The 25,206-nt window shown below is 33.8% G+C and overlaps 1 protein-coding gene across 6 annotated transcripts in view; it reads left to right on the top strand.

The window, feature by feature from the left end:
- The window catches only part of LOC101262381 (uncharacterized), a 51,044-nt gene that overhangs the window by 11,600 nt on the left and 14,238 nt on the right, over positions 1 to 25,206 (top strand). Inside the window, exons 2-8 of one of the 6 annotated variants that reach the window (XR_011214812.1) lie at positions 417 to 579; positions 679 to 903; positions 1,078 to 1,134; positions 2,323 to 2,422; positions 10,625 to 23,203; positions 23,310 to 24,377; positions 25,076 to 25,150. The gene's annotated coding sequence lies outside the window, so the exon portion shown is untranslated. The other 5 variants (XM_069293841.1, XR_002026895.3, XR_002026890.3 and 2 more) reach the window with 5 other exon arrangements.

The raw sequence follows: 25,206 nt of genomic DNA, 5'->3' as shown, positions 1-25,206 counted from the left end.
GTTCCATTTCATGGTGCATTTCTCTGTCCCGTGAGGCTGTCTGATATTTAGGAGAAAGAGAGCTGCAGCAGCACATTTTAGAACTCACCTCAAATACACCGATCGCCTGTTTTCCTCCCAGAGGCTTCACAGGATCAGCTCTTACAGTAGTATCTGATGGATGTTTTGGACACTACTTTGGTTATGGTATGGAGTACCAGAGGGGCTTTGCAGCTTTGTGGGGTTCTTTGAGGGATTCAGGGATGCATAGTTTCACTTCTAGTATATTCATCTGTTCATTCCAATTGCCTATTACTCTTGTAGATATGCTTACAAATTTAAATTCTGTAGTTCCTTGACTTCAAAACTGTTCTCTTTGAAGCATTATTTGAGATCAATAATCTCATTTGTTGAGTTTATCTTTATTTCTTCTTCAGATTGCAACTGTACCCGAAGAGCACGGAAACATCCACGTGGCAATACTATTTAGGTATACTGAATCTATTTAGTGCCTACGTTGAGGAAGGCATTGCCAAAAGCACTGGTGCACAAGGCTCAAGATCTATACTAGAAATTATTTTGACTGAAGCCACGTTTGAGGTATTGTCAAGCATGGTTTCTCTTTTGTAATCTGGTTCACTTTTGCACTATCAGCTAGTTATTCTATTATAAACTTTTGGTGTTCATATTTGTTTGCAGGCTGCTGACTTAAATGTCAAAGCAACTCAGCAAGGGGTTGTCTAGATAGAGGAAGTTGATAATTAGCCAAAAAGTTCAAAAATTATTATCTACATGGATATGAATAATCGAGTTTGAAGTCATCCTTATAATTAGTCACCTGTTTAGGCTGAGAGCCTTAACATTTGCAGAGATTTATCTGAGAAGGATGTCCAACAGGCGCTGCTTAAGATGCTTGAAGGAACTGTGGGTATTTATTGCAAATTATTTCTTTTGTTCATTCCTATTGACTATTACTCATGTAAAACATTTTTTTAAGTTCATAGTTCTAGTTCCTTCACTTCAAATGTGTTCTCTTTTGAAGTATTTTCCGGAGATCAATAATCTCACTTGCCGAGTTAATCTTTATTTCTTTTTCAGATTGTAAGTGTACCTGACAATAGAGCATGGAAGATTCCACCTGGCGATACTATTCAGGTATACTGAATTAAAACCTTTTTATCTAATTTTTCTTTAAAAAAAATGCAGGCAAACAGTTTTGTTAGAAAAATACTTACCACTTGCTATTTGGATAGTAATATAGTTTAGTACTTTTTAGAATCAATTGGATTAAGTTGGGGGTGGAAAACAATTTCTACGAGGGAAGAATGTTTGGCCAAGGAAAATCAGATGTCAGACGCAGACACAGACCTATTCAACAAACAAGAAACAACACTTCTTCAGCTAAACTATATGTTGGCAGTGGGAAGTCAAGTCAAATACTGGTTTATATTCCTTGAAACAATTATCTACCAAGGCTGTGAAGTTGTCGGGTTGTTCCTGTCTTGGGCCTAGGAGCTTCTTATTGACCCTACTAAAATGGTTGTAGTCTTTTTCATATTATAGAGCTTGTTGCATAATCAACATCGGCCTGCCAAATATTTCATTTTCCTTCTTAAATTGTTTAACCTTTTCCCATTTGTTGTTTCTTGTGTTGTTCCTATGTTGGGGCTAAGAGCTTCTTGTTCAATAGCTCTTCGCTGTTCTTTCTAGATGCTGACTGCTCTTTATATTTTTCCATACAATAATCTGCAGATAGCTAAAGCTATCCTTTTTACCTGTGCTGGAGCTTTTGTTGGTTTAGAGAAGACAATTCAGAAAGGTTATTTGTCAAACTCAACTAATTTCATGAAACACTTTTAGGTCAAGTGATTCAATATGGTACAACTTATCATTCCTTTATTCTGAGACGGCAAAATCCTTTAATTGGATTCTGAGCACCTGTTCGAACTAACATGAGAGTTGGTGGTCTAACTGATGTTATAGTTACTTCATCACTATTGGAATCTCTGAGGAAATCCCTGTAACTTGAGCTTAGTTTTCTTTTCCGGATCACTATAATTTAATAATTTCATGACTCTTTGTTCTCGTGAAATTCTAAAAGCCAAATACATCGAAAGCATTTGTTCACATTGGTTTTGTTTTCTAGGTAGAAAGTGATCTCACTGTGTATGGACTTATACCTGAATTTGTGCACGGCTTCCAGTTTTAGTGAGTTGTATTCCCTGGATAAGGATCATCTTGTGGAGCTTTGTCTACTCTTTTCACCTTTTGGCGACGTAGTTTCTAGTTTCATGATTTCCTGGTTTAATTGACTTAGTTTGGCTCCATTTTTGCTGATGACAGGCAGTAACAAATACTACATATATATGGCAATTTCTGATTTTCTAAAGGAGTTAAGCAAAGAGGGTTTTAAACTAAATGTTTCTGGATTGGCTGTGAAATGGTATGACCTTTTCTCATTTTTTGTTTCTTATGCTCGTGTTTTTCCTGTCTTTGGATTAGGAGCTTCTTATTTGACCCCCTACTAAAATGGTCCTAATGTCATATTATAACCATAGGTTTGTGACCAGCAAATTTTAGAGACGACTAATCGGGTTTGTGATAAATTTCTTAATGGAAAAGATTAGCATTGTGATATTGCTAGCATAGCTTTGAAGACTTTTATATCTGAAGTTCCTTCATCATGTATTGCTTGAAACGTCCTCGTCTCTGTAACACCTCGGACTTCGAGAAAGGTCTAGAAAGGACAAGCGGGTAAGTCCACAAACCCAAATGGACCATGTATCCTTCATAGGCACCCTAGACGGGCCGTTTAGTGGTCCACCGCCCGTTAAGGGCATCGTGAGACCATCCTGGCCTGTCCCTAGGTTGTACTAGTCACCTAGACAGTGAGGTTGCACCCAAGGTCACTGTGAAGGACCACAAACGGCTAGACGGTCCATGGAGCTTCACACGGACCGTGAAATCGTCCGTGAATGGGGCTTATCAGGTTTTGAGTTTTGGGTTAACTTCATTCGATCATATCTTTCAACACAAAATTAATTAGGTTGCCCATGACCTATCAAATAAAATGTCTCTGAGTCATTTTTCCAACGTCACCAAGTTCGCCTAATACTGAGCTCGGAGTTAAAAGTTATGTCCGTGTTAGTGAGGCCCTGTCGGGCAGGGGATCATTACAACCCACTAGATGGGCCATGATGCTCTAGACGGCCCGTGAAGCCTCTCGTGGGAGGCACTTGGTCAGGTTTAAGTCTTGGCCGTATCAGTCTTAAACTACATCATTTGGTTCATATACTACATTGTTTTCATCTAAGCCTAGTAACCTAGTCGGAAACTACCTAAAACCTTCATTGTCATAAAATCATCTAAGTTGGAAAGAAAAGAAGAGACGAATGCGTATCTGAGAGTCGGATTCGGTGAAATCCAAATTTTAAGATTCGTGGGTGCGAAGCTGAGTATGGATACGGGTGCGGGGATATGGCTAAAAAAATTCAATATTATAAAAATATAGGTATGAAGATAAACTTACATGTATTTTGTAAAATTCTATCTTGCGTTCTTCAAGATGAGATTACTCTTCTATTCTTCCTACAAAGACACAACAAAATAGAAACTAGACATTTAAAGCATTTACAAATTACAACAGAATAAATCATATATCATATATTATTATAAGCGGGAAGCTCTCAACTTAAAAGTTGAATTACTATTTAGCCCTTAAAATAAATTAAAGTAATTAAATAATATTATTGAACAATATTTTCCGACAATTAATTTGAAAGTTGAAAAGACTTAAATCAGTTTATTATGAAATTTGAAAGGATGCATGAAAATGTAGAGTATAATCAGTTATGTATGGAATTTAAAGGGTTACATCACTATAAATAGGGTTATATCCTTCATTATATGGAATTCAAATGGCTACATCAGTACCATGACTGACATATACTCATATTCATCATTTGGATTGTTATAACGAGAGTTTTCCAGGTTGGATGAAATTCAAAGAATGAAACAATCTTAGCTTCTTGGACAAATATGCTTGGTGTCTTGATAGGAGAATAACGGTTTGGGATATCAGGATCGATATATTAAGAACAAACTCCAAAAGATGAATCACTAGAATTGTTGTTTATTCATGGTTATATTATTACAAATCTGGCATATGGCTGAAAACATCCACCATGATGATCACCTGTATGAAGATAATCCCCCCCCCCTCACCCGATGGTCCTAGTATATATATATATATATATATATATATATATATATCCCTTGGGTAAGTAACAACTGTTTCTCTCTGTAACATTTTCATATGTATTTAGCCAACAAAGAATGAGTCAAACTTTGTTTTCATTTAAACGTGTAATATACAGTTGCAATGCACGTGTCAAGGACTAGTATAACTAAAAGAATCAATAAAAATTGGAAAGAAGAACTAACCTTAGAACATGGATAGACTCTTGAAAGTTGAAACAAAGTGAAAAGTGAAGAAAACACTACAAAATTATTAAAATTCAAGAGATACACAAAGATATTTGTCCACAATTTAGATATTCATAATTACTAATCAATATTCAATACACCAAGTAAAAGTGTAAAACATACTATTGAACAAAAAGCAAGAGATTGTCTCAACTTAATCCATAACTTAAAATTAACATAACAACAAAATATTGTCAATTATCAAGTTATTTAATTAAGTTAGCTATCTCTTCCACATTTTCTTCAACTTATTCAAAATCTTCAAACTCTTCCTCAAATATCACACTTTCAATTTGAGGATCATCTATTGAAAGCTGGTTAGATCATTGGTTGTCTCATCAATATCAAATCGATCTCCACCTAAAATAAATTAAAAAGAATAAATATATTAGAAGATCTTATATAAAAAGAAAAGAACACCATTTAAACTAAATAATTGAAGAAAATATAGACATACCAACATTCCAATATTTGCTTGGCCCATTTATATATTTCTCTTTCTTGCGAGACAACAACCGAAGATTATAATGTACAAACACTAAATCTTCGGCTCTTGAAGTTGCTAAGTTATTTCTCTTGATATTGTGAATCAAAGAATATGTACTCCAATTTCTTTCACAACAAGAGGAAGAAGTCGGTTGAGTAAGCAATTTGTAAGCTAATTGTTGCAAAAGTAGAGCCGAGACCCCATGATTTGCCCACCAAGAAAGAGAATCTTCATACATCATAGCCTCAATCACATGAGGCTCACTAAAATAGCCATTTCCACTACGAAAGGATCTATACTCCAATGAGGCTTGTTTCATTTCATTAAAATCTTTAAAGTACCTTTGAAAGCACTTGACTCTATTCAATGAAATTTCACTATCTTCACTGGGAGCTAGCTTTTGAATTCCATTCTCTCCTTAAAGCCATGATTCATGATAATATTTGGGAACCAAAGAATGTGCCATACAATGTAGAGGTGTGTTACTTTTGTTCCACCTAGCTAGTATCAAAAAAATTTGATTGACCGGAAATGAGATTTCTCCCTCATGCTCAAAGATGACTTTCTCAATCATTGAGTCCCACATATCATAAACGAGATGTAATTTTGGACCATCAATATCGGCACTTCGTAGCATATCAATAATTGGTTTCGTAAATTTCAAGAAACAGTCAATACTATCGCTTTTTTCATCATTCATTATAAGGGTTTTTTTATTTCACGTGTCTTGGCTTCAATTTCCTTATCCCCCTTATAATTATTCCATTCATCATCCATGACCATTTTCTCCAAAGCAGATTTTACTTAGCGAATTCGGGTGGTCATAATGATGTGTGAGGCAAATCTTGTTTCACCAACCTTCAACAAACACAAATCCGAATGTTTTTGAAAAAGTGCATGTGCCGTGTCATGGTTCACAACAAAATTCTTTAAATTACTCATTTCACTAAGTAACTCTAAAATTCATTTACAATTAGTAAAGTGAGGTGATTTTTTCGAAGGTTGGCACATACTTTTCAAAGTTGGATTCAAACAATTAACAACGCAAATAGTCCAAAATATATGAGGATATTTTTGCTCCACTATAGTACCGGCAAGTTTCATATTACTTGCATTATCCATAAGAACTTGAACAACATTGTTTGAACCTACATTTTCTATTGCTTCAATAAATAAGTTAGCAATATATCACCATCTTTTATGATTCCACTAGAATTGATTGAATTCAAAAACATTGGACCTCCACCAGATGATGTCATTATATTGATCAAATGTCGTCTTTTAGTATCGGACCATTCATCCAAACAAATCGACAATCCTTTCTTTTTTCATGTAACTTTTATTGGTTGCAACTTTCTATCAATATGTGTTTTTTCTTGAGCTAAAAGAGTTGACCTCAATCTATTATATGATTGGGGAATATAACCGGGAATGAAATTTTCGGCTAGAAACTTACAATATTTTTTTAAAATAAGGAGTGTTGACAAAGTTGAATGATAACCCTAATGCGTAGAACAACCTAGCGGCTAATTTGTCGGCCGCATTCCTCTCATAGATACCGAATGATTTTGCGGTAGCTCCACTACTCAAACTCTTTCATTTTTTTTTGTTGAATTAGATCAGTTCCCTCCGGAAGTGATATATAATCAGCTTTTTTCTTACATCAACTTGAACATTGGTTCGTTTTCTTTCTGCTTGTTCATGCTCCATCATCAATATCGCGTATATACCACCACTACTTTCTTTACATATTTGAACACCATGTCCCAATAATCTCAAAAGATTTGCTTTCACCCTATTATATGATCCCGTAACTATTCTATTACAATAGTTACAAGACTATGTCCTATTCTCATCCCCATTTGGAACCATCGGAATAACTTTAACATGATTCCACGGAGGTTTATCATCAAAATCTATTCCTACACTTTATGTAGGTTTCATAAAAATCTTCTTTTTTTTGACTACTTGATGTCATCTTGTTAAATTAAGGAAGATGAGTTTTTTTTTGCTTACAATTAACTTGAATGAAAAACAAAGAAGAAACAATGGTGTTTTTGGTTTTGGGAGGGAAAAGTAGGTGAGTATGAAATTTGTTCAGACTAGATGATGAGTGATGGGATGTTTTTTTTGACTCCTACTCTACTTGGAAAACTTTTGAGCTTTCTTTTTTCATCATTCAAGAGGAGTGTATGTATATTGTATACATATATTTTTACTATTATTATTTGAATTGTTTTTATAGTTCTAATAGAAAAATTTATGTTATCTAATTTTTATTTTTCTGAGAACGTATGGGTATAATGCTTTTATCTAAGAATTAAGTAGTTTTAATATTTTTTTATACTTATATTTTTAATATTTCGATAGTTTGAAGCTTGTAGTGATAGAAAGAACAAAAAAATCTAATAAGATGAGATCTTTAAAGCGTTTGTAATGATAGGAAGAATTTAGTGATCTAGCAAAACATGATCCTTGATCTGGATATGATATTGTACGTGAAACTTTATATATATACAATAATGCTGTTGTACAAATGGTGTTAAAAGATGGGGAATATTGACGTATTTGATAAAGTTATGTTATAATGTTCATAATTTCCTCAAAGTAGCGGTAATAGATGGTCGAGTTCGTATGTAAGGAGAACCAACTAAAAATGTGAACAGCTTGATTGGCTCTTACAGTCTATTCATCAAAGTTTGGATGTCTGGAACCAATGGAAAGTGTACTTTATGGGCGAAATTGAAATTTTTTGGCTCTATAACTATAGTACCACACGTCTTTATCTAAATAAAAAAAATATGCGTTAAACTCACTCTAAATATGTACGGCAAGAAGTTAATAGATTTTGCGTAAGACTTTGGGCAACAAAGATACATATTTTTATAGATCATCCATACGCTACAAGTTTAGGATTCTGAGTTAAGAGGCGTATATTTTTATAGATCATCCATACCCTACAAGGTTAGGATTCTGAGTTAAGAGGCGTAAGGAGGTTTATTGGAATCTCTTTCATTTATATACTAACAAAGTTAAAAAAAAAATCATAGATATTGCCTTTATTTGAATAGTTTTTGTACACATTGTTGGAATAACCCCATTAATTGTTGTTATTTGTAATTTCATTTGAATGACAAATGGTTGGTGGTTGCTGGTGAAGAGAATCAAGAAGCCAGTAAGCAGGAGTATTGGAAAAGGAGGGTGATTGAGGTGGTTTTCCCTAATAAGTCTGTAAATCCTCCAAAGTAAGTAATTTTTGGATTAATTTTATGTTTTTGTAGCTTTTGTTATCTTAATTTTACTTGGTTTTAATATGTTTTTTCTTATTTAATAGTCTTTACAACTTGTCTGACCTGGAAAAAGGTTATGATGATAGCCAAATTCCAATACTCAGAACAATTCCTATAAAAGAAGAACCAACACATGATTTGACAGCTTCTATAACCGTTGTTGTAGCGGCTTTTGCAAAAAATCAAGAGAAGGATATTTCTTCTCCTACACCTAGAAGAAATACCAAAGCTAATGAATGAATGTGGCATGACTACCAATGCTGCAACTGCTGTTTCTCTCAATATTGCCATGTCTAGCCAGTGGATCCCTTGCCTAGGACAAAACCGGATAAGATAATTAACAAGCCCATTAATGAATGATTAATGAATGTCAAGCTCCCCATGCAGGATCTTGACAAAGTTTTTGGCCAAAGTCAATGACAAATTTTGTGCCCTTGATAATAACTATGAGAAGTGATTTGATTAATGAACAACAAACCCTCTTTCTTCAGGTAGAAACTACAAACTTTAGAGAGAGCAAGTCAACAATAGCCTATTCCACTTCAGAGCTTGATATGGAAAATATTAAGAAACTGATTAGCAAATATGAAGTACCTGACAATGTAGAAGGAAAGCCCTTGGTTATTTTTTAGTTGGTTTTCAGATATGATCCAACCAGCTTGCATATGTTGGCCATACATCCTCGATGACTAGTCACAAAGATAACATCAATTACTGCAATTCCCTGATCAAGCAACATGTAGAAAAACTGAGTTTATGGTTGATGAAATCTTACAAAATAAAATCATCATAGTATTACACAGTGCAAGTTTGATAAAGAACCAAAAATCTATTCAAGTGCAGCTTAACACCTTGTGTTTTCTTTAATAAACCTAAGGGATGCCGTAATGGCTCCTCTTGTCACTTCCTGCATGATATATCTGGTAAAAAGAGATCTGGGAGGACATCAAAAGGTCGAGATTCAAAAAACTGAAGGAAAGTGGGGTACATTAATATGGCATGACTCATAGAAGTTTTCTTTTCTTTATACAGGGATTTACTAGTGACAAAGCAGTTTGAACAAATGTGCAACTGCTTTGTCACTAGTAGTTCCCTGTATAAAGAAAAGAAAACCTCGTTGAGTCATGCCATATTAATGTTCCCCACTTTACTTCAGTCTCTTCGAATCCCGACCTTCTAATGTCCTCCCAGATCTCTTTTTACAGAAATATATCATGCAGGAAGTGAAAAAAGGAGCCATTACGTCATCCCGTAGGTTTGTTAAAGAAAACACAAGGTGTCAAGGTGCACATAATTTGTTTTTGGTTCTTTAACAAACATGCCTCCTGTGTAGTACCATGAGGATACATACTTTGTAAGCTTTCATCAACCACAAACTCAGTTTTTTCTCTACGTTGCTTGATTAGCGAATTGGAGTAATTGATAATATCGTTGTGACTAGTCATCGAGGATGTATGACCAACATTTTGTGAAAGAGACAGTTAAGGCTGCAAGCTGGTTGGACCATATCTGGAAACTAACTCAAAAATAACCAAGGATTTTTCTTTTGCATTGACAAGTACTCTATGTTTGCTAATCAAGTTTCTTAATATTTTTTGCAGATCAAGCTATGAAGTGGAATAGGCTATTGACTTGGTCTCTCTAATGTTTGCAGTTTCAACCTGAGGAGGGGTCCCTTGTTCATTGACCAAATCACTTCTCATAGTTATTGTCAAGGGCACATATTTTGCCATTGGCTTTGGCATAACACTTTGTCCTGATCCTGCATGGGGAGCTTGGCATTCATTAATGGGCTTGTTGATTACCTTATCCAGTTTTGTCGAGGACAAAGGAACCAGTAGATCCACTAGCCTAGACATGACAATTTTGCGAGAAACTACAGTTGCCGCATTGGTAGTCATGCCACATTCATTCATCAGCTTTGGTATTTGTTCTAGGTTGAAGATAAACCTAATCAATAAGTTGGCATCAATCAGACTATCCTGCTCTTGACGTTTTACCAGAGCAGCTACAGTTGTGGCTACATAAACTGTCACATCATGTGTGGATTCTTCTTCTGTAGGCATTGTTCTGACTACTGGAGTTTGGCTATCATCATAACCTTGTTCCAGGTTAGACACATTGTAAGGAATGTTAAATAAGAAAAATAAAAGATTAAAAACAAGTAAAATTAAGATAACGAAAGCTACAAAACATAAAAAAAATCCAAAAATTACTTACTTTGGAGGAATTGCAGATCGATTAGGGAAAACCGCCTGAATCACCCTCATTTTCCTATTCTCCAACTGGTTTCTTTACTTTCTTCCAGCAACCACTAGCCATTTCTCATTCAAATGGAATTACAAATTACAACAACAAATTCGCTTGGTCATCATACTTGAAGGTAGTGGCAGCTCTAAGGCTAGGGTGTTTGTGAACACTTAAGTACGCATGGCGAAGCCGATGGATCTAGGGTATCATGTAAGGGAATCTAGGAACAATTTAAGCATGAATTGCCAAGTCAAAGGATCTAGGTATTCAGTAAGGGTTCTCGAGAACAATTTAAACATGAATGGCCAAGTTGACGAATCTAGGGTATTTGGGTAAGGGTTTTCATGAACAATTTAAGCATGAATCGCCAAGTCAGCGAATCTAGGCTACTGGGTTATGATTTTCTGAACTAAGCCTCCAGATCTACGCTATCCATCCGCTGCTATCGGGATGCACACAAGATCAAATCCCACTCAGCCGCGCGTATGTAATAACTCACAAATTACAGAAGGAAAATCACATAGATGCGACACAAGGGACCACTCCGCCGCTCTTATTTAATAACTCACAAATCACACAGACGACACACAATGTAAAATCTCACTCCGCCGCTCTTATGTAATAATTCACAATTCACACAAAGGAGTTGACTTGTACTAAGCAAGCCGAGGTTAGGGTTTGGGTAAGATTTTTGCTCAAACTTTACATTTATATAGAAGAGCCAAGTTGAGGACGATCAAGGGCAAATTTGTCATTTCATAAATATACTAGAATGTTTGTTTTTATGTTATGGCATCAAAAAAAATGGTAATAGATTTATAAGAACATATAACCAAATATCTTTTCTCAAATTTTCTGTGTATCCTAATGATGTGACATTTAATTTGGACACAAATTTTCTATAGATTTTTTTTTCTTTTATTGTAGTGTGATATTTCCATAAACAAAAAAATATCCATTAAACAATGGCATTTTAGTAACTTTAATATTATTTAAAGGCGAAATAATTGTATAATTAATGATCAAAATGAAAATTTAGAAGAATTCACATATGTCTTTACTTTTAAAATTGGTTCATAAGGAAATTTTTATAATTGTTGTAAAATGAAGAAATTCTATTAATTAGCTTTTTACAAACAATAATAAATGCTAAGCTTGTTTTGACATGTTTTTGAAAGAAAATTTTGAACTAATTTAAAATAAAATGTGTTTGAATAGTTAATATTTTGTTCCTAAAAATACTTTAAAGAATTATTGCGTAAACATATTGTTAGTATTTGTTTCAAATATGACCACTAAATTTGTATCTTGATTGTTAAAATCATCTTAAAATGATGTATTAATATTTTTTAATTAATTAACTTTTTAAAAACAATAATAAATGTTAAGCTTGTTTTGACATGTTTTTTGAAAGAAAATATTGAACAAATTTAAAATAAAATGTGTTGAATAGTTAATATTTTGTTTCTAAAAATGCTTTAAAGAATTATTGCGTAAACATATTTTAAATATTCGTTACAGAATATGACCACTAAATACATATCTTGATTATTGAAATAATCTTTAAAATGACGTATCAATATTTTTAATTAATTGAAGAAATGTAAAATTGCATGACTAAAAGAAATGACAATGTTTAATTATTAAGAAATTAATGATTTGATAATGTATTTATCAAAAGATTAAAATATATAAAATTTTCATTTTTATATAATAAATATTTTCTTAATATCAATCATGGTAAACTATTTAACAGGGAAATTAGACAAGAAAAAAAATTAATATTCAAATTCTAAGGAATATTTTAAAATACAAAACAAGAAATACAAGTAGTTAAAAAATAAAGAAAAAACAAAAATTGAAAATGTCTATAGCAAAGGGCTTGAGCATATAAAGGAAGAAAAAATTAAAAAATAAATAATAACTTGAAAAAGAAAAGTATATTGGTTATTTTGTGGGGGTAAAATTCAAAGTTTTCTTTTATGACATGATGAGTGTAGTATCGAATAAAATTATTAATGTAGTTTAGAATATAACATTATCTCAATTGTTATCGTATATAGAAATAAAATTGCTTTCATGATTGTTTTTATTTTTGTGGAGTTAGAAATCAATATTTTAATAAATATTTTCAATATTTAAAATATAACATTATGATAATTGTAATTGTATATAGAAATAAATTTAATTTCATGATTGTATTTATTGTTGTGGAAGTTAGAAATCAAGTTTTTAATAAATACTTTCAATATTAATATCAAAATAATAGAAATATTTCTATTAACGAAGACAATAATGAAATGCATCAAATTAACTGACAAAGCAAACTACAAACAAATTATTTGACGTAGAACACAATAATAATAATTTATTTTACATTTGAAAGGAAGGATCTAGTGTAAATTTGTGTCAACTCGACCTTATATACTTTCAATTTCATTCCCAATATAATTTAAATAAAATCATTAAATCCCATTTAAATTGAATTGAATCATAAGAATAACTTTTGGCCGCTCGAATCTAAATGTATTCAATTATTTTGTACCATTCTTAGGTAGTAATACACTAATACCAACACTTTATCCAAGGTCAAATAGGTGATCCAATTTGTGACAAATATCATAGAACCTACTTGCTCTTGTTCAAGTTATCTCCTCGTAGTGTTGCGCAAATTGACTCATATTTCATTCCCCAAGGAGATATTTTAAGTGTGTAGTATTAAGGACAAGTCAAATTGACATGCTTTCAGTATTACTTATATAGAGCGTTGATATGCTTAAGTTTTTTCCAAATATTTCCTTAACAAGTTTGTATAATTCTACCATTGAACAATTTAACATTATCGTAAAGAGGATTGCCCATCAAAAGTTGGCAAGGATCTCAACGATATACTCAGTTAAAGCAGACACATCAAAGCATTAATAGATCATAGATCATCTGAAAGAAGAGATTGCTTGAAGAAGTCAGAAGAGAGACTTTCTTCCAAATCTTTGGTTATATGGAAATGTCTTCCCAAGTTAATCTAAATTTAGACTATAGGAATTGCCTTTATTTGAATAATTTATGTATCCATTGTTGTGATAACCCCATTTCTTGTTGTTATTTGTAGTTCTATTTGAATGAGAAATGACTAGTGGTTGCTGGTGAAGAAAGTAAAGAAGATTTTGATGAGGTGCTAGGACTTTATGATAATAAGAGCAAGAAGAGACTACAACCAAGTAAATTGATATAAAGAAGCGATAAAACCTAAGAGATAGTCCAAAAATACCACACTTAAGAGGAATTGTAGACTAATAAGGATAAACCACCAATCACTTTCTTTCCCCTATGCTCCGCTCCTTAACACCTCCTTCTTTACTCTCATCACTACCAACCATACGCCAATTATTGGTCAAATCAAACTAGCAATAACAACATTAAATGGGTTGTTACGACAATATGTGAATAAACTAAGCAAATAAAGACAATTTCTATCATCTAAAACCTAGATTACCTTGGAAGAGTGTTTCCATTTAGCCACAGATTTGCAAGTAAAGCCTCTATGTTGACTACTTCAAACAACACCTTCCTTCAGATGATGATTTAATAATTAAATAGTACTTGGATGTATACACATTAACTAAAGATGATGTTGAGATCACCTAATAATTTTTTATGCGCAATCATCCTTTTAAATATATTTTTACCTGTCGAATACTAAAATATGCAAACTTGTTAAAGAGAAATTGAAATAAACTAAACCTTTCTATAGGATAGGTCCGCAAGTTATGTAAAAAGGGTTTCTTCCCCTTGTCTCCAGAACTAATCCGCCCCGCCCCATAACTATCAAAGCACACGGAGAAGGAACTAGCCATAAAACCTTCTTGAGACACCATACTAGAGACTGATATCTTCTCGATACCAAGCCCAAACAAACTGTTTGGTGTTGCAACATCTTGAAAAGAACCAGCTTGAGTCTATCCACTACTGCACAGTTGAAATTGGCATGTATCAGAGAATGAATTTGAGCAGAAGCAGAAGAATTGCTCACATCTAATTAAAAATAACTACAACTCAAAAATCATTTATGAGTCAGGACAGGACATCCCTGAGTTAAATTTGATCTACAAATCCAGAGCTGCAAAGTAGATTGGTCTTGAATACTTAAAGGTCGCGGCGGTTTTAGGGTATCAAGTTAGGGCTTTCAGGAATGACTTTTGCGCAAACCTTATATTTATACAAAGAATCTATTAAATATACAATAAATGTTTGTTGAAAACTTTCTAACAAAGCAGTCACTTGGTCCCGAGTTAGTGAAAAAGACACTTATAGTTAACTTGCCTTTTTAATGGGGGTTTGATTCGCCTTGAACAAATATAAAGAAGTTTTGCTTTTAAGTTTGTAACTAATGGGAATTCATAAATTGAACTAGAAAGGAATTCGTCAGTAAATTATATTGCCTATATAAGTAAAATAGTACCCTAAATGACTACTTACCTTTGGATACCTTGAGCCCAATAGGCATGTATAGCCAAGTGGTTCTTGGGGCTGTTAAATCGCACGCAGGGGAGCTTGGGGATCGTAAGTTTGATCCTCATCAACAAGATTTGTCCTTTATGCCATTTTAAATATTTTAAGGGAAAAAGGTCTGATATACCCTTCAACTTTGTCATTTAGAGCTGATATGCCCCTTGTTATGAAAGTGGCTCATATATACCCTTACTTGTAAACAAATTGCTCACATATACCCTTTTCCTCTAACGGAAATGAAAAAGGGGAAAAGGGTCTGATATACCCCTCAACTTTGTCATTTAGAGCTGATATATCCCTTGTTATGAAAGTGGCTCATATATACCCCTACTTGTAAACAAATGACCCACATATACCCTTTTTCTCTAACAAAAATAGAAAAAACATTTAATCTAAATTTTTATTATTTTTTTCTAAAAAATATAATCCCATATGAGTAAATTTAATCCTCGTCAAACATATTTTTTTTGACTTTTTTTTGTTTCAATGATGAATTTATAATTATTATTTTGATAATCAAATTTATTTATGTTTCACTAATATTCTTGTAAAACTTATTGTAGATGACCAAATTTTTTCTTCGAATACGAAATTAAATTATAATACACACACAAAAAATATTTTAATTTTTTTCTCTTTAAACTAAGGAATGAAAGAAAAAAATAAAATAAGAATAAGAAACTCAAATAATTATAATAAAAGAGTCAAAAAATAATTTATGTATGAAAAAAATTAAAATATACCTTGAACTTTGATAGAATAATCATATATACCCCTAAATAATTTTTTTTAAAAAAAATTAGAAGTAAATAAATATAAATTTAAAACTAATTTTTTAACTTCCGTCAAATGAAGGGTATATGAGCCGTTTGTATAACGGTAAGGGCATATATGAGCCACTTTTATAACGAGGGGTATATCAGCTGCAAATGACAAAGTTGAAGGGTATATCAGACTCTTTTCCCATGAAAAAATAATAATTTTCAATCTAAATTTTTATTATTTTTTTCTAAAAAATATCCCATATGAGTAAATTTAATCTTTGTCAAACATATTTTTTTTTGACTTTTTTGGTTTCAATGACTAATTTATAATTATTATTTTGATAATCAAATTTATTTATGTTTCACTAATATTCTTGTAAAACTTATTGTAGATGACCAAAATTTTTTCTGAATACGTAATTAAATTACAATATACACAAAAAAATAGTTTAGTTTTTTCTCTTTAAATTAAGGAATGAAAGAAAAAAATATAATAAGAATAAGAAATTCAAATAATTATGATTAAAGAAGTCAAAAATAATTTATGTATGAAAAAAATTAAAATATACCTTGAACTTTTATAGAAGAATCATATATACCACTAAATAATTTTTTTAAAAAAATTATAAGTAATAAATATAAATTTAAAACTAATTATTTAAAATTCCGTTAAATGAAGGGTATATGTGAGCCATTTTGTAACGGCAGGGGTATATATGAGCCGTTTGTATAACGGTTAGGGTATATATGAACCACTTTTATAACGAGGGGTGTATCAGCTCTACATTACAAAGTTGAGGGATATATTAAACCCTTTTTCCATATTTTAAAATAGAGTTTTTTTAAATTTCTTTCTTAATCTAAAATATTTTAAAATAGAGCTTTTTATTATTTACTTTTTAAATCTAAATAATAGTTAATAAATCTATTATTAGAAATAACTAAAAATTAATATTATTTGATAAAATAATTCTTAATTAGATACACTTGAAAAAAATCAAAAATTTTAGAAGCGGATAAGAATTTTAATTGATTTGATTTTGTTTTCTTTTTAAAAAATAATAAAACTTATATTTTTAATTTAAAATTAAATTTAAGTTAAATTTTTAAACAATCCTGAAATATTATATAAAACAACTAAAAAGCAAAAAAGGCTGCATATATTATTATTATTATTATTATTATTATTATTATTAAAAGTAAAAATAATATATTTTGTAATTTGCATTAACTATAATCTAGACGTATTTTTTTTTCCGCGTTTCTGAAAACTATAAATAAAGGTAGCCGCTAAGTTTACAACTCACAAGCGTAACATAGACTACTCCGTGTCACTGCTCTCCGGTGACGATGGCCGATCAAGATCAATTTTCCGATCTTGATATTCTTCCATCCGACAACATGAGTTTATTGGAATTCATGCATGCTGTCGATGGCCGATCAAGATCAAGAATTCTCCACTGGATTGCTGTCCCAGTGACGATTCCGATCAAAACCCTAAACCCCAAATCTTGGAATCCCCGATGATTCCGGTAGAATTTCGAGAACTTAATTACCCAGATTAACTTTTAATTGTCGTCTTTTTGAAGTTAAATTGGAATTCTTTATTTTAGAAAAATCAAGAACTTGTCTTTTTAACGCATATTTTAGGATCTTCAAGAAATCTTTTCTTATATTCTAGCCGTGTGTGTTAAGTTTGTTCAAGAAACTGTTTTTACTTTTTTAAGGGACATTAAGCGAATGCCTGAGGCTATTTGGAGTTCAGTGCGTCTTCAACAGTTTTATGCTGGTGCCACAAAGTTATTGACGTGGAGTTGTTCTTGAACCCACTCGCACAACTCTAATTATAAGAAGTGATTAGTAGTATTTTGGATCAATTAGTTTAATGATAAGACATACAGACTTCGTAATCGCCCTCACTGACTATCTTTCTTTACATGGTCTAGACTTTTCGACTTTGATTGTTTCTGATTTTGTTAATGTTTTCATTTGAGAGTCAGTAAAAGTCTGCTAAGAACATGATATAATTAAGTGACTAACGGTGTCAAGTCGCGCCTTCATGCAGTTTTAATCATTTAGACTGATTGCATCTGTGAATTTGTCTGTGGCTTGCACAAAAGGCTGTGACGGGTGGGACTTTTGTGCGTATTCTAAATTATTTTTTTCCGTGTGTATTTACAAATGTTTTCATTTTGAAAGCTATAAATGACACTGCCTATCTTCACACGCTACCTCTTCTGATTACAAATTAAGCTACTGGTGCAGTATATAACTTCATGCGCTACTGACGCGCATTGTAGAACTTCATATGCTATTTTCCTTTACACGGTCTAAGACTGTTTGACTTTGATTATTTCTTAAAAATGGAAAAGTGTGCCACCTAAGAAATAGGGAATTTTATTTGGTTCATCTTTTTTGATTTTGTAAATGTTTTGAGGATTAGTAGAGGTGGGCTGCTGAGAACATCACACACTTTCAATTGTTTAGACTAATTCCACCTGTGAATTTGTGTGTTGCTTGCACAGAAGGCATTGACCAGTGAGGCTCTTCAACGAATTCTTATGTTCCTCTGTTTGCTGCTTCCTTATAGGGCTGTTCTTGTGTTTGTTGTTCTTATAAGTAGTGTGCTCCTTGTTTGAACTTTAACCCAGTTTCCACTTTCCACTCTCCACCAGGTATCTGTTGCTATAGGCATTGGGACCTGCTGTGTTAAGGTGGTATCAGTTCCTTTCCCACCCCTCACTTGACCACCCTTTTCATGAATAACTCATGCACTCCCTCTTTTGTTAATTTTTGTACTCACTCTACTCGGTTTTATACACAATGAAGATTAGAGGTTTTCATATGTCGATGTTCAATCAAACATGTTGCTTGTCCAGCTAAAGAATTGTTGGTTTGGCACGGCACTTCATGTTTTGGTTCTATGAGATTTTTTGAGATATTTCATGTTTTGGTCTTCCTTTTCTGTCTCATAGGCAAACTGATGCTTGCAGCCATGCTGGGTTTCAAAGCTTTTGAGCAAATCATGCTTGGGCGTCGCAGAGTTCAATTTTTTTGTTGGTAAAATCACCCTTTTGTGAAACTACAGGATCTTCTACTTTTCTTGTTCTTTTATTACTCTCTCTTGTATAACTCAAAAAAAGCAACTTAGCATGTTCTCTTTGAGCTGAACAACTGTTGATTGGCATGGCAGCTCAGGTGGGTATATGAGATTTAGGAGAAACTTACATTTTATGGTGCGTTTTCTGTCTCATAAGGCTTAATGATGCTTGCAGCCATGACAGACCGATGTTTGCAGTCATTCTGGGTGTCAAAGCTTTTGAGCTAATCATGTTTGGTTGTTGCAAGTTCAATATTTTTGTCGCTAAATCATCCTTTTTGTGAAACTTCACGACCATCTTCTTTCTTGTTCTTATTAATCTCTCTTGTATAACTCAAACAAGGCAATTAAAATCTCTCTTGAGCTGAAATACTGTTGCTTGGCATGGAACCTCAGGTTGGAATATGAGATTTAGGAGAAAGTTCCATTTCATGGTGCATCTTCTCTGTATCATGATGCTTGTAGCCACGAACAGATTCAAAAGTTTTTGAGTTGGTTCGTGTTTCGGCTTAAAAATTCAGTTTCCTTCCCACCCTTCCCAAACCACCATTTTCATGAAATTAAACATGACCTTCCTTCTTTTTTTTTTTTTTAATTACTCTCACTGCTCCGGTTATTAAACCATGAGGATGTGGAGGTTTTGCCTTCTGGGGAGTTCAATATTTCTTGTTGCTCTCCAGGTGGGTCTATCAAATTGGAATTAAATTTCCATCTCATGGTGTTTCTTGTCCATCTCACACGACTGATTGATGCTTGTAGCCACGACAGATTTCAATTCTTCTGAGCTCATCGTGTTTTGGATTTATAGAGTTCAGTTTTGTTTCTTTCGCCAGACCACTATTTTGGTGAAATCACACACGACCTTCCATTTTTCTTATTTTTAGTGCTCTTTCCAATTTAACTCAAAAGGGCAATCAAACCTGTTCACTCTTGAGCTGAAAAACTGTTTTTTGGCATGGCATCTTATGTGGGTCTCTGAGATTTTTTAAGAAGTACCATTTCTTGGTGTTTTTTCTCAGTCTCTCAAGGCTAACTAATGCTTGCAGCCATGACATGTTTCTAAGCTTTTGGGCTGATTCGTGTTTTGGGTTGAGTTTCTTACCCACCCCTCAGTTGAACCACCCTTTTTGTGATATTACACATGCACTTTCTCTTTTCTTGTTCTTTATACTCACTCTGCTCCGTTTATACACAATGAGGTTTTGGAGGTTTTTATCCATGGATGTTCAATTAAACATGTCTCATGTCAAACTAAAGAACTTTTGCTTGGCACGACACTTCAGGTGGGTCTATGAGATTTTGGGAAATGTTCCACTTATTGGTCTTTCTTCTCTGTCTCATAGGAAAACTAGTGCTTGCTGCCATGCCTGGGTTTCGAAGCTTTTGAGCTAATCATGTTTGGCATTGCAAAGTTCAATTGTTTTGTCACTATATCATCCCTTTGGTGAAACTACATGACCTTCTACTTTTTTTGTTCTTATTACTCATGTAAAATTCAAAAAAAAAAAAAGCAGCAATATAACGAGTTCTTTCTTGAGCAGAAAAACTGTTGCTTGGCATGGCATCATTGGTGGGTATATGAGATTTAGGAGCAAGTTCCACTCATAAGGCTTACTGATGCTTGCAGCCAAGACAGATTTCAATGTTTTTGAGTTAATTCGTTTTTTGGCTTGGCAAAGTTCAATTTCCTTTCCCCCTTACCCAAATCACCCTTTCCGTGGAATTACACATGAGCTTCTCTGTTTGTTATTCTTATAACTCTTTCTCCTCTGTTGATAAACCATGTTAAGAAACCAAGAGGAAGTGGAGGTTTTTTCTTTTGTGCAATTTCAATAGAACTTGTTTTCTCTCAAGGTGATTAAACTGTTGCTTGGTAGTAGGTACGACACCTCAGGTGGGTCTATGAGATTTTGGAATTATATTTCTATTTCATGGTGTTTATTCTTCATCTCACTTGACTAGACAATGCTTGTAGCCACGACAGATTTCAATGTTTTTGTTCTAACTGTGTTTTGGCTTCGCATGCTCAGTTTTTTTCTCTCACAAACCTCCCTTCTGGTTATATTACGCATGACCTTCCATTTATTTTAGTACTCTCCCCGTATAACTCAAAATGGCAATCAATCAAACATGTTCTCTCTTGAGCTGAATAACTGTTGCTTGGCTTGGCATCTCATGTGGGTTTGCGTGATTATGGGGAAAGTTTCATGTCATTGTGTACTTTTCTCTGTCTCACAAGGTTAACTAATGCTTGCAGCCCTGACAGGTTTCTAAGCTTTTGAGCTGATTCATGTTTCTTTCCCACCCATCACCTAACCATTGTATTCAATCAAACATGTTGTTTGTCGAGCTAAAGAACTGTCGCTTGGCACAACACTTCCAGTGGATCTGTGAGATTTTCGTATAAATTTCATTTTTTGTTCTTTCTTCTGTGCCTCATAGACAAACTGTTGCTAGCAGCAATTTTTGGTTTCAAAGCTTTTGAGCTAATCGCGTTTGGACGTCTTTAAAGTTCAATCTTTTTGTCGGCAAATTAACCTTTTTGTGTAATTGCACGACCTTCTACTTTTCTTGTTCTTATTAGTCTCTCTTGTATAACATGTTCTCTCTGAGCTAAAATTTGATGTTTGGCATGACACCTTAGGTGGGTATATGAGATTTAGGAAAAGTTTCATTTCATGGTGCATCTTCTCTGACTCATAAAGCTAACTGTTGCTTGCAACCATGAAAGATTTCAAAGATTTTCAGTTGATTCGTGTTTTGGCTTGGCAAAGTTCAGTTTCCTTTCACCCCTCCCCAAACCATCCTTTTTGTGAAATTGCACATGACTTTCCTCTTTTCTTATTCTTATTATTCTTTCTGCTCAGTTTGTATATCACGAGGATGTGGAGGTTTTGTCTTCCCTGGAAGTTCAGTTAAACTTGTTTTCTCTCGAGCTGATGAAACTGTTGCTTGTCACGACACCTCAGGTGGGTCTATGAGATTTTGGAATTAAATTTCCATTTCATGGTGTTATTTCTCCATCTCATACTGTTAACTTATTTGTTTATGATTTTTGGACTACCAGGAAAAGGTAAAAGAATATGTAGGTCCCTTGAAGATGAAAGAGAATATTTGAAGTTTATGCCTTTTCACATTTCATATTGTTTCTTACTTCATTTTTTTCCTTTTAATCGTGGATCCTTATTTTTGTTCTCAATGAACTCAAAAATGCTCTTTGCATGCAATACAAGCAATCAACTTGAATAATGTAAGCTTTTAGCTCAATGCTGTTGACCTTTTAGCTAAGTGCTGTCTTTATTGAGTTATAAAGTTTTGGAAGTCATTTAGGTTCTGGACTGTGATTTTCTTGAGCCTAAGGTCTTTATCTTGGTGAGGCAACCCGGTAAGGCATCTCCGTTGGGAAACCGAGGTCTGCTGCCATTGGGGGTGCTTTGTCTCCTTTTTGCCTGGTTTAATCTGAGCCTTAGAAAGAATCGGCCGAATGACGCTTGAAGTCTTGTGAATTCCCTTTTGTTAGGTTAGCCTAAAAAGGCAAGAATGAGGCAGCAGAGAGCATGGTATTTCTATCAAGATTGGTTGCCCCTCTCTCTCTATGCTTCGCCTATGATTCTCCATTTTTTGAAACAGACCAATAGCCCTTAAAAGAGAGACAGAGAGAGTGCACTTGAGTTTCTGGGTTTCTTTGCATTTTGGCACCCTTGGACGTATGCTCATATGGGCCATACACAACTATACTACAACAAGATGACTATTTAAATTATTAAAGAGGCAGTGAAGATTTCTCGGTTAACGGGCAGTGAGATTATCCAACCCCGTATCTTGGCGCGGCAACCCGGTATGGCCTGTAATTGAGACGCATAACTCACACATGCAATCATGTATGGTTGGTTTCTATTTAGCCTTATCAATTATCGTAACACAAAATCTGAGCCTCAATTTGCTAAAGAAAAAAAAAGGGAAAGGGTCAAATTTACACCTTTACTATGCATAAGTTGCAATATCTTTTCCATGATTAATGTGGGAGATATTGAACCCACACCCTTCTGATTTGCCGTTTTAATGCTTTTCATTCGTAGTGTATCTCCATATTTTGTTCTTGAAGGCCCCACTAGCACAATGGCAAAAAAAATTAAGTAGTTTAATTGTAAGAAAAGTTGTGATTTGTAGTACTTTGGATGTAGACCTCAATTGGACATACTTTCGTCAACGCACTCGGTGGTCATTTTCCTTTACATGGTCTTGATTTTTTTATTGTTTCTTAAAAGTTGAAATTGTGACTTGTAAGAGAAAGGTGAATTGGGACCTGCTGTGGACTGTGGTAAGGTGGATGACAATGGTAAGTATTACTTTCTTTGACATTGATCTAATGCACTTTAATGTGCAGTTTCTGGTCAATTTATGATATATTAGTTCATTATCTGACATTGTACCTTCTTTTGAAGGATCATCTGATGTTAACTTTCTTTTGGAGGATCATCAAATGTTGTACCTTCTTTTGAAGGATCATCTGATGTTAACTTTCTTTTGGAGGATCATCAAATGTTGTACCTTCTTTTGAAGAATCATTTGAAGTTGTACCTTCTTTTGAAGGATCACCTGGAGTTGTACTTTCTTGTTGGACAACTTCTTGAGTCCCCTACAAAGGATCGGGGTAAGGTCTATCTACCAATGCTAGCTTTTAATTATAGGATAAGGCTGTGATGATGACAGATGAGGTTGTATAGACCTTCTGCTTTTCTTATTCTTATTACTCTCTCTGCTCCGTTTATAGACTATGAGGACGTGGAAGTTTTGCATTCTGTGGAAGTTCAATAAAACTTGTTTTCTCTCGAGCTAATCGAATCGTTGCTTGGCACTGCACCTCAGATGAACTACGAGATTTTAGAAATAAATTTCTATTTCATGGTGTTCCTTCACCAGCTCATTTGGCTAACTAATGCTTGAAGCCTTGACGGATTTCAATGCTTTTGAGCTTATTGTTTCATAAAGTTCATTTTTTTCCCTCATTAAACCACCCTTATGGTCAAAATACACATCACCTTCCATTTTTATCTTTTTAGTACCCTCTCCGGTATAACTAAAACTGGCAATTAAACATGTTCTGGCTTGAGCTGAAAAACTATTTCTTGGCATGGCATCTCATGTGGGTCTGTGAGATTTTGGAGAAAGTTCTGTTTCATGGTATTTTTTCTCTGTCCCACAAGGTTTACTAATGCTTGCAGCCATGACAGGTTTATAAGCTTTAAGGGTAACTTATGCGGCCAATACTTGGGTCGGGCATTGGAGCTACCCTTATCTTGGCGAGGCAACTCTATAAGGCATCTCCATTTTGCAACTGAGTTCTGCAGCCATTGCGGTTGCTTTGTCTTCTTTTGGCTAGTTTCATAACGAATTTGAGCCTTAGGATAAAGAATTGGCCTAGTGACGCTTGAAGTCTTGTGAATTTCCTCTGTTAGATTAGCCTATAAAGGCAAGAATGAGGCAGCAGAGACTATGGTATTTCTGTCAAGGTTGGTTGCCCTTCTCTCTTTGTTTTGCCTAAGATTCTCCATTTTTTAAAACAAACCAACAGCCCTTAAAAAAGAAAGAGAGTGAGAGAGTACACTTGAGTTCTTGCCTGCATTCTTCTTAAGAAAATTATGTTTTTAAGGAATTCAAAGAAATTATAGTTTTCAAGAATGTATTGGCATGGTACGAATTAAATGAAATTCGAGAAACCTTTAATCGTCCTTTTTGTGAGCCTAAGGAGAAAGAATTACTCATTTATTTTTCATCGTGTAATAATCCACATATTATTATTTACCAAATAGCAGTTTTTACATTATTATAACAACATAACTAATACTTCAACAAGTAATGTCTTCCTCTCTTATATTGCAATTTTGTGACACAACTGTAGAAAAAAAGACTGATATATAGAGTGCTTTATCATATGCTTCTTCACTTTGTGATGGTCTGGTGAAAGTGTATTTTTGTGTAGAAACTTAGGTCCATGTCGAAATTAATGTGCGTCCATTTTTACACAGTCAAGGATTATGATTTTTTTTGGCGTTTATCTTCGTTGAGCATTACAGTCATTATCATTTTCTTCAGCACGCTGAAGATGAGTGAATTCGTTTGGAAGAATTACGTGAGAAGGCAATGATTGTCTAAAAATTCATTGAAATGTCATTTTGACTTGGGAGTCTGTACTTTATTATATTATCAGGTCCTGTCTTGAAAAATCAGCACAAGAACCTGTCTTGATTCTGAGCAAGGATTGGTATCTTCATTTTGATAGTAGGTAACATTGGTTTGGAGTCTGGTGGGGAAGTTTTGGAACTCTTTGTGATAGGTAAC

Source organism: Solanum lycopersicum, chromosome 2, assembly GCF_036512215.1.
Source record: "Solanum lycopersicum chromosome 2, SLM_r2.1".
NCBI lineage: Eukaryota > Viridiplantae > Streptophyta > Magnoliopsida > Solanales > Solanaceae > Solanum > Solanum lycopersicum.
The sequence above is the reverse complement of the archived record's forward strand: the minus strand, read 5'-3'. Positions and strand labels throughout refer to the sequence as shown.